At 47.6% G+C, this 14,386-nt stretch overlaps 1 long non-coding RNA gene across 1 annotated transcript in view; it reads right to left on the bottom strand.

Moving 5' to 3' along the window:
• LOC138467124 (uncharacterized) overlaps positions 1 to 14,263 on the bottom strand; it is a 300,570-nt gene extending 286,307 nt beyond the window's left edge. Inside the window, exon 1 of the long non-coding RNA XR_011268055.1 lies at positions 14,156 to 14,263. This is a non-coding gene — a long non-coding RNA (uncharacterized lncRNA). The remainder of the gene's footprint in view (positions 1 to 14,155) is intronic.
• Between the last annotated feature and the right edge of the window lie 123 nt (positions 14,264 to 14,386).

Here is a 14,386-nt window from a genome sequence, read left to right as displayed (position 1 = left end):
TGCGCACCCTTCTGGTGGTCTGCGCAAAAGCATGCTTTAATTCTTGCACAAACTCTTGTGGGGCCTGATCCTCCCCACATTGCAAATTGTAGGCTGCCCTGCGAGCCTCTTGAGGATTTCTGTGAACAGAAAAATGTTTCAAGATGGCCGCCTTATAGGTGGACCATCTTAAATGATTTTGGTCCTCCAGCCCCGCGAAGAAACTGGAGTATTCTGGGGAGAATGTCCATTTGACGTACTGGATGCAGCTACTGCTGTCCTTCAAATGGAAAGTCTCCATCATTTGCTCATAGAGCTCCAAGTGTTCCCAGACGGAATACTTGGCGTTCTTATGATAAGGCGTGATGACACTCCTTATTGCCTTTATTTGCTTCAATGGGTCCTTAAGCAAGGCCCTTTTTGCCTTATTGGCCTTTTTGGTTCGGGTAACCCTGGTCCATTCATCCTCTGACTCAGAGGCACTGCTCCCAGAGGTTCCTGTCTGATCTTCCAGGTTTTCCCGGATTCTGCGAGCCTGGGAATGGCTGGCAGAATGTGGGGACCTGGTCTCCGGTGTCCTGCGCCGTTCAGAGGAGTCTTCAGATTCCTCCTTGCTGCCAGGATTTGATGGGTACCCCCCCCCATTGACCTAACTGGGCAAAAGTTTTCAGGATGCCCTTAATGGGCCTACTCTCCTGGGGTTCCCCACTAAATTGCACTGTGCTTGGGTGCCCATACCCGGATGCCCGCCCCTCCATTCCTGGGAGGTACTGGCCTATGAGCCCCATACTTCTGGTTGGATAGTAATCTGCCATCCCTGTGGCCCGGTGCTCATGTGCGCGAGGGGACATGGGGGTGGCAGAGTCCAGGGACTGAGAGATATGAAGGCCTCTGGTACTAGGGCTCCTGAGGTTATGTTCAGGAGTCTCCCTCTCCCAGCGAACCTGGTCTCTATCCACCCTTGCTCCCTGTTGCAATGCAAGAGCCTGTGCTTTCAGTTCCTCAGTTAAGGCCTTACTAGACTCTATCAGTCTCTCCTGCATCGCTACCTGTTGTTGGAGCCTGTCATTGTGCTGACAGAGAGCCTCATTTTCTCTCTGTGCCTCCTGATTGGTCCTGGAGTACTGGGCCAGTCTTTGTTGCAGGAGGGTTACCTCCTGAATCCCTTCCCTACTGGCCTGCTCCTTTCTTGCCAGAGCCTTCTCCACCCTCCTGGTGTACTCTAACAAGTTCTGGTTTTCTTTTTGGAGGTCACCCAACCCCTGGAGGGCCAGGTGATTTTCTTCAATTTCCTTTTTTAAGTGGCAGACTTCCTGGCCTAAAGTGTTTCTTTCCTGACTAAGAGCCTGCATCTGTGCCGCCAGGTCGTTCCTCTGTTGTTGAAAGGCACCAGCTTTCTGGCGCTCTTCATCAAACTCTGCCTGGGTACCCAGGTCTTTCAGAATTAGTTTGTTGCTCTCTGCCTTCACTCTATCTAGATGACTTTGCTGGGTGGCTACCTGCTCTGTGCATGCCCTGTTAAAGTCTAATTGTTGCTCCAGCTTTTTCTGGCCCTGCAGTAGGGAGTCCAAACCTTCTTGGTACTCCTTTTGCAAGGCCAGAAATCTGGTATCCTGGTCAGCCTTTTCCTGTTGCAGGATGTCCATATCCTCTTTTATTTTAATGATATACTGCCTACTATCATTTTCTAACTCCTGGCTCCTCTGCAGCCTCTGCTCAGAAGAGACCAGGTCAGATTGGACCTTCTCTAACGCCATCTGTCGCCTATTTGCCAGATCTTGGCTTTCGGTACATTTATCCTGCATGTCTCCCATATACAGGTACAGGTATGCCGCTATCCTGGCAATCTTATTGTGTTCATCTTTGGCTTTAGGAGCCATATATAGTTCACTCAGGGCCACATGTAATGGACCCTGATCTCTCCATGTGTCTGACCCTGTTTCAGTGACCTGTTGCGCGATGGCCTGCAACCAGACCGTTTGGTCCTGGTGAGTCCACTCACCTCTCACAAATAGCTTATGTGAGAGGTGCTCCCTCGCTATTTTCATGTCTACCAAGGTCGTCATTCTAGAGATTGATCTCTGTCCTGATTTACAGAAATTAGCATTTTATTTTTGCAAAACAGACCTTTTCCTTAGAGTGTCCCTTTGAAGAGTGCTTTACAGCGTAAAACAGCGTGGTGATCCGACCGGATGTATGTATCCCGTCAGTTAGGACACTGTATTAAGCTGCACAAGTGATAGTTCTAACCCAGACGTCCGGCTCGAGCCCCCAATTTGTAAGAAGATTCAATCCTGCACTACAGCCAAGTCAATGCCTAGCCTGGGATACTGAATGAAAAACCCTTATTGATATATCTTTATGTCCAGGTTCATATTCTGGATGACAACCCCGGATGGTTCCCCCTGACCCCACTGAGCCAAGAAGTAGATCTGTTTTGCAAGTTTAAAAGGTTTATTTGAAAAAAAATTAAACTTTATATATATATATCACACTTTTATAATGAATTAATAATTGAATATCACACTTAATCTGAGCATTAATCAATAATGGATAGTCCGGCACTAGCACACTTCTTTATAATCAATGATGAGTGGGTATAGGATGGATAAATAGCAACAATACTTTTATGGTTTCAAATAGATGCAATGTGGAATGAAAATGCAGTACAGAAAATAACTTGATAGGATTTCAGCAAAAGACAATGTAATCACTTTCTAGACAATTCACCCCCCCCGCTTTATGCAATGTAAGGAGATGAAGAGGAGAGCACTCAGTTCTTAGGAATGCAATCAAATAGAATTCAGTTCAATTCCCCCCCCCCAGCAGCTTATACAACAGATAGGAGTTTTGAAACACAGGCAAAAGCAACTATCTTTCTACAAGTAAAGAAATCGGGCCAAATCACAAATCGCGGCAAAATTCGTGAGTGCATGAATCGTGATTACTTGTTGAAAAGCTGAGATTCTAAGCTTTCAGAGGAAAGTTAAACCAAGTTCCTAGCCTAAACGGTTACAGAGATACGGACAATTAAATAAAGGTAGTTTTTCGGATTTAAAGTAAACTCAAAATGACAGGTGACAGCTTTGCAGCTGCAGAATTGACAAATGACAGTGATGCAGCTTTACAAAATGACAAGTGACAACTTCTAGGAGGCAGTTCTGGTTAGATTAAAATAGTTTGGATTAGATTATTTTAATTAAGAGATTGGTTCTGCACAGTTCTGCTAGGTACTCACAATATATTTTGAAATAGGCCTCGCCACGGATCTGGTCAGGTTTTGGACTGGACTCCGGTTCTGGTCTCGGCACTTCACAGTGATCTGGGTCAGCTCTCTGGTTCTGCTCACAGCGGTCTGGGTCACTCTGGGTCTCTGGCCTCTGGTTCTGGATACTGCTCTGCTTTCTCTGGGTACAGCACTGCTTCTGGATCTTTCTGGAGCAGGGTTTCAGGCCAGAATCAACAGCTCAGCCCAGCTGTGAATAGTCTGCAAATGATTTTGGGCCTGCTGACAAATACTTTTGCTTGCAGTGGGCCTTCTTGGTTCAAAGTTCTGTAGTCTCTGTTTAGCTTGGAAGTCTAAGTGTAGGATCTCTGGATGTGAAGTCGTCGGTCAGCATGCTCCGCAGCAAATGGAATTGAATGTCTCTACCTGTCCCAGCAGTCTCTTTTTATGTGTTTTGAAAATGGGTGTGTGCCTGGGCCTAGCTAAGCCTGCCCCTCTCTACCTGTCATTGGCCCAATTATCCCCTCTCCCATGATTGGGGGAAGGAAATGTGAGTCAGAGTGATGCTGTAGGTTCTATGGGTCAGAGGATCCTCCCCTGGTCAGTTTGCCCACAAATCTATATTTGACCCAAATACATATTGCACAGATACACAGTTGTTTAAAATTAATGGACATTAATTGATGAAGTGTCAGATTTTTAACATGCAGACATTTGGAGTGAAACCCTATTTTCCGCTAGCAACCCCCCAGATCATACCACCAGGTCCTAAAACCTCTTAAAATGTGGGCAGAAAAATCACAAGAATTATGGTATCATTTAGATAATTTTGCAAGTCCGCACCATGAGTTATACATCTTTCTTAAATCATATTCTGGCCAACAGGGGTGTGTCTTCCCAGGTCACATGGTGGAGAAACCAGTCTATCCACTTTCTTTAAGCTCAGCCTGTCCTCAGAGGGGCTGCCCCTCCCCGTTTCTGCCAAGAGGAAGCCACTTTTACGACGCCCCCAATATAACTTCTGCCTGAGTCAAGGAAGGGCTTTGTTCAAAAGGAAGCCATTTACGATCCCCCCAATAAACCATCTGCCTGGGCCCAGGACAGGCCTTTGTTGAACTCCCTGTAGCTGCTCCACCCCTAATCTAATCAGAGAGGTGACAACTCCTTTTGGCAAGGGGAAGAGTGGCTGAGCAGGTTTTAACTCCTGTGGGGGTAGATGTCAGGCAGAATTCAGTTTCATTAAGCCAGGTTTCAGCTAAATGTCACTTTTTGTCCCCCAGTTTAAGTCTATTACGATTTTTACATACACATTAAATAATTACTTCCTTCAAGTCATTTCAGAGTATAGTTTTACATTGTATACACCTCTGAGCAAGTCTTTCCTTGGTCTGGTTTTGTTTCATTTGTTCAGTTTTACACAAAAGTCTGGTGGTTTTAAAACGCCGGCTTTCTGATAGTGGTGAGTACTGGTAATGCAACCATTTTTGGGATTTAAGAAAATGAATTCCCCACAGATCTAGGTTGCTTTTGGCAATCAGCATTGCCATTCCCAATGGTTTCAGGCTACTGTGTGGGTAGTCCAATGGTGGTTTTAGGCAGTGCCCTCCTGTGCTCACAACCTAGGCAAAAATGGGTGGCAGCCTATTCTTCATGCATTTCCCTGTGCATTTTCTGGAAAGTTCTGGCCATCATGATGTTTTCCATGCCAGTACTGCACAGTTTTCCTATTCTGGCGTACATGTGGGCTTTTTGGCCATCTTGGATTTTCTAAGCCCGCAGCACCAAATGTTGCAGCATGATAGCTCAAACATGGGTCAGGACACCCAACACTTTTGAGGAGGGGTACAGGGATGAGGTACACCCGATGGTGGGGAAAAAGAGGCCAGAGTTGTGGCAGAAGGAGGGGTTGCAGAAGGAGGAGTGCAAGAGAAGGAAGACAGAAGATGCCTGGCAAGATTCTTCTGGAAGTTGGACTGAGATCCCTGGAACGGGGTGGTGGAGATAGGGCAGTAGTTAGCCGGGCAGGAAGGGTCCTCAGACAGCTCTTTTAGGAGGGGATGCACAAGGGAATGCTTGAGGTGTGATGGGAAGGAACCATGATAGTGCCATTCTGGTAGACATTAATGATGCACCTGGATGATGAGAAGTGTGCCAGGAGCACTTCCCATCTGGTTCCACCGCTAATGGGCAAGGAAGAAAAAGGGGAGAGGAAAGATACCATGTGGCAAATCCATAGGTCAGGAAAGAGGACAGCAAAGAGGATGTCAGTGATAGTCTGCCTGGAGGAAGCAATAGGTGTCAGTAATGTGCAATCCTGGGTTGGAGACAAGAAGTGATTTCGTAAATGTGTTCCTTCCTGGCTTTGAGAGAGGGTTAGGAAAGGTGATAGAGTAACAATTTGAGTAGAAAGGAGAGATGGAGAGCACCATAGTTGTAGTGGGGGAGGCGGCTGGAGAGTAGATATGGGGACCGCACAGTGGACAAAGAACTCACCAGGTGGCCTAGCAGCAAGTCAGGCAAAGAAGAATAAAGTGCAACAAATTAAACAGTAAATTAAAGGGTAACGAGGGATAGGGCCTTGGTTACAAGGGCAGCAGGGAGCACAAACATTTCACAAGTATGTGGTGCAGCCAGTAAAGTGAACATCCAGAACTGATAGTCACGGTAAAGGTAAAAGGCTATGCAATTGACACTGCAGTATTTTACAATAGTACTCTGATGTGAAATTCACAGATAGGTAAGGAGGCTTAGAAATTTAGCTCAGCCCGAGGAATTAAGGCAACAGGATTTCATTTTTCAAAAATACAGTCAGAATGCAGCATTTAAATAAAGCCAGCTGATTCAAAACATCTAGATTTGATTTTTTTTTAAATACAGTCAAAATGAAACAGTTGAATAAATCCAGCAGGCCCCAATATGACTTTCAACTAAAGGTAGAAAAGGCCTAATATTTCAGTCAGTAGATTGAGGCCCGAAGAAATTGGCTTACTAGAAGAGATGTGAAGGCCTCAAAAGTAACACAAGGCAGCAGTTATCGAGAAGCACATAGAATTGATTTTGCTGTCCTCAAATCAAGTTGAAGGGCTGAAATTAGGCAGGAATGCGAACTGGAACAGAGTGTGACATAGAAGGAAATGGGATGAGATATATTGTCGAGTGGGAAGTGAAAAAGTTCAGTGCAGTCCGATATGATATGCACGCAGAGTGAGGTAGGTCCTCCTGGCTTAGTGTAAAATGTCAGGAGGCGAAGTGACTGGTAGGGAGATAGTGGTTTAGTACTGGTAGATCCAGTGTGTGCGTAATGCAGGGGTTTCTGGGAAAGTTTTGGAGCAGATGCCCATGTTGTAGCTAATCAAGCACAAATGGTGGAACAGACACAGGAGGGCGGGGGAGCGCTCAGCATCAGCACTTACATGCTGGGCCAGGAGCTGGAGTGGCGAACTAACGGTGAGCAGGGTGGGGGGGAACATAGCCTCGGGTTGCATCAGCAACAAATGCTTTATTTTCCTGAGAAGAACGTGGCTGACAAATCCTAGATCATAAAACTCGAGATTACATGGTCAAACACTAAAATGTTATGCTATATCAGACTAGCAAGGAGTTCCATGGTGTTTCACAAGACCTGGCCTTTGATGATGCCCCTTGGGATGTAACCTAGCTCATTTGTATCTTGACATGTCCCGCTATTGCAAAATAATAGTTACACTATTCCACACATGCAGTTCATTTGTTCTTTAACAATCTTCATTTAGACATGCCGTAAACAAACATTCCGATTCAAAAGGAGATATTGAAAATCCTACCATTTGAAATACAAGAGGTGTGAAAAAAAAAAAACAAATTATTACATCAGAAACAGATGGGTTTGTGAATTAAGCAATAACCCGCGACCCGGGGGGGGGGGGGGCATTACTGAGTCAGGTAATGCCCTGTGGCTCATAGTTACAAGCCCTTCTCCCTTTCATGGCGATCATTCGAAAAATGTGATAAATAGGCAAAAATGTAAGCAAAATAAATGGCCGCCATGGAAAGAAGGGACTTCATCCCTTCTTCCTTTCCATGGCGGCGTGTTGCAGATCAGGAGCAGACACGCTGGAGACAAAAGTGTTTCCAGTGTGTCCTCTTCCAAAGAGGAGCAAAAAAACAGGTAAATGGAGGGAAGTTGGGAGGGAAGGGAAATGTGTGGCGGGGTGTGGGTGGAGCACTTACCTCATTCTCCGGACTGGGAAGACAGCGGACTCCAGCTGTGAGGCGGCTCAGAGCAGGGGGATTACAATCTGTCGATTCCCCCATTCTGAGCCTAATTATTGGCTGAGAGGTTGCCACCCACAATACCCCCCTCTGGGTACTAATGATATGCCAATCCAAGGAGATGCTGAACAAAACAAAAAAACTTAGGGCAGAATTGCATCAACTACACAGATAGCAATGCTATTGAACGGTTGCTATTTCAATGGGTTAGAGCCATTCTGGATTGCATTTAGCATCTCCATGTCCCGAACTGTAGGCAGTGCACATTCTTCACTACATGTGATCTTATTTTGCAGGAGTTTAGGGCAGTGACAGTGTATGGTGGTGTGCATATATCAACAATGTCCCAACGGTTTGGTATCCATACAAAGAGTCTGCAACACAGACTCAAACCAAGGCCCTGACTTAGTGCCAACCTTCCGTTTCTTAGAATCTTAATTTTTCTGCATTTCTATGCATCATTGTTTTATTTCTCTTTTCTTCTTCAACCTCCTTCTGTCCCTCTGTCTCATGTCCCTTCCTCCTGTTTTGTTTTCTTTCCACCTATGCAACTTAATTTCTATCATGAGTTGGAAGTTATTTGGGCCTCAAATATGTTGAGCGGTATTAGCGTTACTGCCGGGACAGGTGGCAGCAATCCTGCCACATCATGCAGGTACACGGACACGGCCCTGATGGTAATGCTAATAGCGCCCAACGTATACATCGCCTGACCTGGATGAAAAACCAGCAAAAATAATTCTACCGCCGTGAGCGGCATCAGCATACGCTATTAGTACCGGCGGGAAATGCGTCACCGCCAAACCAACAAACACTGTGGATGACATTTTGGAAATCACAATCCATCAAAAATCAGAGCCCCTGGCAGCCATCCACAAATTCTGAGATGCAAATATGCCACAGTAGACGGAAAGTGGCAAGGCGGCCCAAGATCACCTCAGAAAGCCAAAGTTCATGGAGGGAAAATGGATGTGTCTGGTGGAAGAAGTGATAGCACATCATGCTGAGCTCTATGGCGCCAGACAAATAAAGACCTCCTCACAATGTCGCAACCAGATCTGGCTGGCAAACAACCAGAAGGTGTCAGCAGTTGGGCTCCTTACCCGGGATAGGGAGGACTACAGAAAGTTGTGGGACAACCTCAAGGTCCGGGTCTGGTCAATACTTTTGCAGCACTGCACAGACTGCCAGGCCACAGGGGAAGCCTCAACACCACCATTGGACCTCACACTGTGGGAGGAGTGCTGCAGTATGGTTATCAGAATGGGGAGAATAGAGGGAGTAGGAGGAGCTGAGCCTGGCGCTGGCACCTAGGAGGCAGAAGAAGAGTGAACCATCCCCCAATGTGAAAGTGACGCCAAATGCCAACCACAGCAACCCACAGTGTAAATACCCATGAGCCGGGCATTGTGATTGGGGCAGTGCATGGGAGCCAACACAGGCACATACGGCAGCACCCATGTGCCAGTGAACCTAGGCCACCTCTGTGAGGCCAACCAGTCAGGAGGAAAGCCTATGGACACATCCAACCGTCATGCACCACTCAGCCATTTTGGGGGAACAGCAGTGCCCATTGAAGCTGGCCATGTGAAGTACCAACCCCCGCCCCCATCATCAAGTGCAACAGCCCAGCTGGCCCTGCTCATTAGATGTATGAGAGACAAGCAACGGCAAGGCCAACAACCTACCCCTGCCTTGCCACCACAGCAAACCAAAAATGCCCAAGTGCCCCCGCCCCCGAGAACCAGGCACCATATTTCAATGCCCAAGTGCCCCCGCCGCCGAGAACCAGGCACCATATTTCCCAATCCGGTATCAGACGCAAGCAGGCCAGGCCTGTGCCACAACCCTCCCCCATAAATACTGCCATATCTGCCAAAACACATGAAAGAATGTTTCCTAATTCCATCCCCTATGTCCCCTACAGGCACACAGGCCTGAAGGATGAAGAAGCAGGGCCGTCCACCCGTGCGTTCACCCGTGCCAGCACCACCACCACACATAGGGGCTGTTAGGGCAAGCCAAGATGAAAAACGCACCACACGTCTCCCGGCAGTAGCAGAGGCACACCCAGTGCAGGATGACAGCCCACCAGGGGCACACCAAATGCAGGAGACCAGCCCACCAGGTGAACACCTGCGCCTAGTGTCCAGACCATCATGGCTGACCTGGAGGAGGCTGAGGACACAGCCCCAATTACCACCACCCTGGAGGAGGGAGGGCCGAGCAGCCCCAGAAGTGAGGACCAGCATGCAGCCACTGCCCCAACACAAATTGACAGCCAGCCATTGCAAACACCACCCTAGAGCCCAGCCCGTAGTGACGAGTGGAGCCCAAGCTCACAGGGACAGACACAGTGGTGGCATGTCCACACACCTAAGCCAGATGTGGACACCAGTTCCTATCGTTCCCCATCCACAAGGCAACGTACCTCCTCCCCATCACACCCGAATGCCTCCTTGGGTGTTGTGAAGGAGCACCTTAATGCAATTGAGGCACAAAAGCGCCACATGGCGTACCTTGCACGTACCTTGCAACTGCCCACAACTGCCATGTGAAGGCCATCAGTCAGGCAATCAGAGGGGCGACAAAGTCAATGGCGCGGGACAATGCACGTACCAGGAAAGTGGTTGAAGCATGCACTACATTCTAACTGAGTGGCCAGAGGATGCAGGAGCACTGCCAGGGGCTCTCTGCCTTTGAGGATCAGATGTGGGATTCTAATGCCCTCTTCCACCAGTTGTTGTAGATGGCAGCATCAATTCAATCATCCTAAGAAGTCCCAGCACCAGCAGCGCCAGCTCGCCCCTGATGCCGGGAGTTGTGGGAAGAGGGCACAGCAATCTTTAATGGATAGTGTAGTGTTGGCCTGTGTGCACATAACATGGACACATCATTGAGTGGGGGAGCGAGGACTGTGTGGTGGGGTGTTGATGGTGGGTGGAGATAGGGGGTCTGTGTCCTGGGGTGTTGGAGGTGGATGGGGGCAGGAGGGTTGGAGTTAGAACAAGTCACACTGAAACCTGTTGAACTAAGAAAAATGCTAAGACAATCATGATTTTGTATTTGTGCTCTTAATTCAATAGTTGCAGGTCATGCACAGGGTCAGGTCACTGTGCTAAAAGTAATTGTCTGTCAGTGCCTGTCAGGCCAGTCTCCCTTCCCTCACCTCATCCCTGAGTGCGTCAGATCTAGCTCCAACAACATAGTCATCTTCCTCATCTTTCCCTGGGTGTTGCCTGTCAGCATTGATGGGTAGGGGCACATTCCGCCTGAGGCAAATGTTGTCGAGCAGTGCACATAACAAGACGATTTTTCCTAGTCTTTCTGGGGCATGCATCATGGCCCCTCCACCGTAGTCCGAACGTGCGTTCTATGCAGATGCATGTCCAGCTGTGGGCATGGTTGTAAGTGTTGTCATGTGGTGTTCGTGGGTCAAACACAGGGGTCCTCAGCCAGATCAGCTGCGGGTATCCGGAGTCACCTGCATGGGGTGGAATACCAACATCAGTCATTTGTCTCATGCATGGGTCTGCAGTCCCAATATATTCGGCCATTATGAGATGTGGGCATTCTTGTGTGCATCAAGGCCATGCAATTTCTATGTGCGACGGGTGTGCATCCTTTTTATATCATGCCATGCATTACTTGTCCTGTACATGCACCCTGTGTTGTTGTGGTTGCTGTTCTGTGGCGGATGACGGTTGACTGCACATGTCAGCTGTGGCATGGGTGGCCATGCTGTTGGGTGCTGCTGTGTGGATCTGCCCTGCAGCACATACAAGGTGAATTGTGGTTCATGTGGTCTGATGTGTTAGTGTGTTGCCAGCAGTGTGTTTCCATCAACATGTGTGTGTCCAGGTGTGGTAGACGTGTACATGCTCCCTTGGATGCCTTGTCAATAGTGCTGGTGCTGCACAGGTGTTGCCACGCGTCCTCTTGACACGCAATGCTTCCTATGCCTATCTCCCCCTTTTTTAGTTCTGTGATTTAACGTGCATGTTTGGCAGGGTTTCAACTCACCGACCATCCAGGTCCTTAGGTCCTTTGTCCTCTGTAACTCTCCTTGTATCCTGGCAGTGTGCTGTTGTAGAGGACCATGGAGTCGTGGGTCGATCCTGGGTAGTGGGCACAGCAGCCAGCGGCATGTAATGAGGTCAGGGCCACAGGTCATCTGGATGTTCATGGAGTGGCGGTGCTTGCGGTTCCTGTATACCGCCTCATGGGCCCAGGGTGCAGTTGATGTATGATATAACATTGGGCAGTTGTGCAGTGGCATAATAGCGTGCCTTCATGTAAATGACCTTGGCCTGGGTGGTGGGCAGTGCAATGTATTTATATTATCTACATGGCACAGACGGGCATCCAGAATCTGGCCCAGGACTGCACAGAATGTCGACTGTGCCATGCAATGCATCATGGCCACTGAGTCCTGAAAGCTGCCTGTCCCCAGGAACTGCAGAACTGTCACCAGCTTCACCATTGGGGGTACGGCTGTACGGATGTTGATCCTGCTCCCAAATTGTTCATGTATTGTGGCCAACAGCTCATTGATGGTCCCCCTGTCCAGGTGGTAGTCAGTTGCCAACTGGGTGTCAGTGAGGGCCCAGGGTGGTGGACTGACCCTGGGGATGGGTGCTCGCCTTGTTGGGGCTGCTCTCCTCCTCCTCCTCCTCCTCCTCCTCCTCCCTGCTCCCCCCCAAAGAATTGTTTTGTAGTATTTATTTATATAGCACCTATACACAGGAAAGTGTTTCAAAGCGCTCAAGAATGGCAGCATGGTGTTGGAAAGTGTGTTTGGGGCCTGGATGGGTCTTACGTAGCCCTCTGGTGTGCATTGTTTGCACCTGTGGCTTGATTCCTGACACCTGGGTTCATTTACCTCCAGTTGGAGGCTGGGGGTAATTCTAGGTGTGTTAGCATCTGTTTTTCAGCGCTATTAGAGCTGGCCATGGAGCTGTGATACCTCTGTAATACCGCTGTGTGTTTTCGGTCTTATACCATCGGGTATAATTGTGCTGGCTGTAACAACGCTGGCTGTGTTAGCGCCGGTCCCTTTTGCATCCGGCAGAAAATTGCGCAGGGTCCTGATAGTGCAGAGTGGTATTCGCTGCATTAATACTGTTAATGCCGGATTTGAGGGCTACCGCCCAACTCGTGATGAGGCCCATATCTCTTGCTGGGTTTGTTTCTTTCTCCTGTTCTTTCTTTCTGTCTTTCTCTTTTTCATTAGTCCTTTTTTCTTTTTTTTTCGTTTGAGTTTGAAAGACGTGAAAATAAAGATAAATTGAAAGAATTGGAAACTCTACCAAGTTTTAGCATGTGTCTTAATGTATGTGCAAACTCTAACATAAATATCGGCCGGTATCAAATAAGCGTTTAATAAAGGTGGTGTATTAGTTGTAATTTTGTTTGTATCATGGAATGATGCTTACGTTTTAAAAATGTTCATGAAAAACATTTCTTATGGGATATGTTTTGGGACATACAATTTTTATGGAAAATAAAAAAGAAGAGGTGTGTAATAATGCCCCCAGCAGATGCTAGAGCTTGCACAAACATAGAAAAATATGCTGGAAGTGGTTTGGGGTTGAAGTTTCCGGGGTGCAGATGTCTCCTTACTTGGTCAACTATTAAGTCCCGGGTTGTCAATGTCATATTATTTAAGTAAAGAAAAGCCTGCGTCAGGCACTGGGCTGGGACAGGTCCTGCACTGTGGATTCGCCAATCCTCTCTACCTGTGACCGAGCATATGGGTGAGTGTAGACTGGTGCATGTTTAATGTGCTTCACATTTTCAAAAGTAAATATGTGCAAAATATGAGCTCTGAAATAGAGATATTAGGGAATGCAGTCCAATGTTTGCAGTCCTCTCCTTACTGCCAGCCCAAAATAGTAGCACTGCTCAAAAAAAGGTGTATGTGTTGCCACCGAGTTTTGAGAAATGGTGCACAGCATTCATTGGGAAAGATTAAGAGGGGCATATGTGTATGGAATTCAGCGTAATAATGTTCATGTAATGAAGGAATAATGTTAGGGTGTGAGTGGCAGTTCTTGTGATACTGCACTCCAGAGGCTGGCTCAGAGGCAGCGCTACACGCGTCTGAAACTGTTTAGAGGCTGGACTCTGCCATGAAGCGCAATATAGGAAACCAATGCTATTTTTTTTTTATTTCCAAGTTGAGTCGAATTTTGGGGGTCCTGGCAACCTACTTGGATCAAGAGCTGGTGTGTATTATTTAATGCTGCGGTCCTGGAACTTGATTGCGCTAAGGATTGCATGCGCTGCTCTTGGTGGAAGCCATCACCAATTCCACCCTTCCACTGCTCCTCTCCTACCTTCCACTTCTGAATTATTCCCACCACTTCTTTTATCTCCCGGTCTGCCGCTTACACTCTCAGAACTGGCATCAGGATATGCTGCCAACCACAAGTCACAGTGCACATGGAGAACCGAATTCTTCTTTCATCAAACTATGCTAATAACATCCGCTAGCACTCTGCAGGGGTGCCAGCCAATCAGGAGGCTCGGAACACGGGCTATACTGTATGGTATAAGCCCATGTTCCATCCTGCCTGAACAACCAGCGCTCCCTTACCTTCCCTGCTCCCCCTTCCCACTCACCTTAGCACCTGTGTGCTTTCCTACAAAGGTGTTAATGGTGTATTTATTTTTAAAACGCAAAAAATAGTAACTTACTTTTTTGCTTTGCAGCACCAGACCAAACATTGTTGCTGTCCCTCAGTCCATGTTCGTGTTCTTGACGTTGCAGTCATCAACAGTGAAAACGGACTGATGCTTTCAGTAACACAGTGCATCCAAGGCGGGGCCACACAGGAAAGGGACGTTTCTTTCTTTCTTTTTTTATTTTTTTTTTAAAGCAGTAGCACCCGTTTAGGATATGCCCCTCGGTAGTGGGTCGACCGTTTC

Source organism: Ambystoma mexicanum, chromosome 4q (genome assembly GCF_040938575.1).
Source record: "Ambystoma mexicanum isolate Mex_15411 chromosome 4q, UKY_AmexF1_1, whole genome shotgun sequence".
Classification (NCBI taxonomy): Eukaryota; Metazoa; Chordata; class Amphibia; order Caudata; family Ambystomatidae; genus Ambystoma; species Ambystoma mexicanum.
The sequence above is the reverse complement of the archived record's forward strand: the minus strand, read 5'-3'. Positions and strand labels throughout refer to the sequence as shown.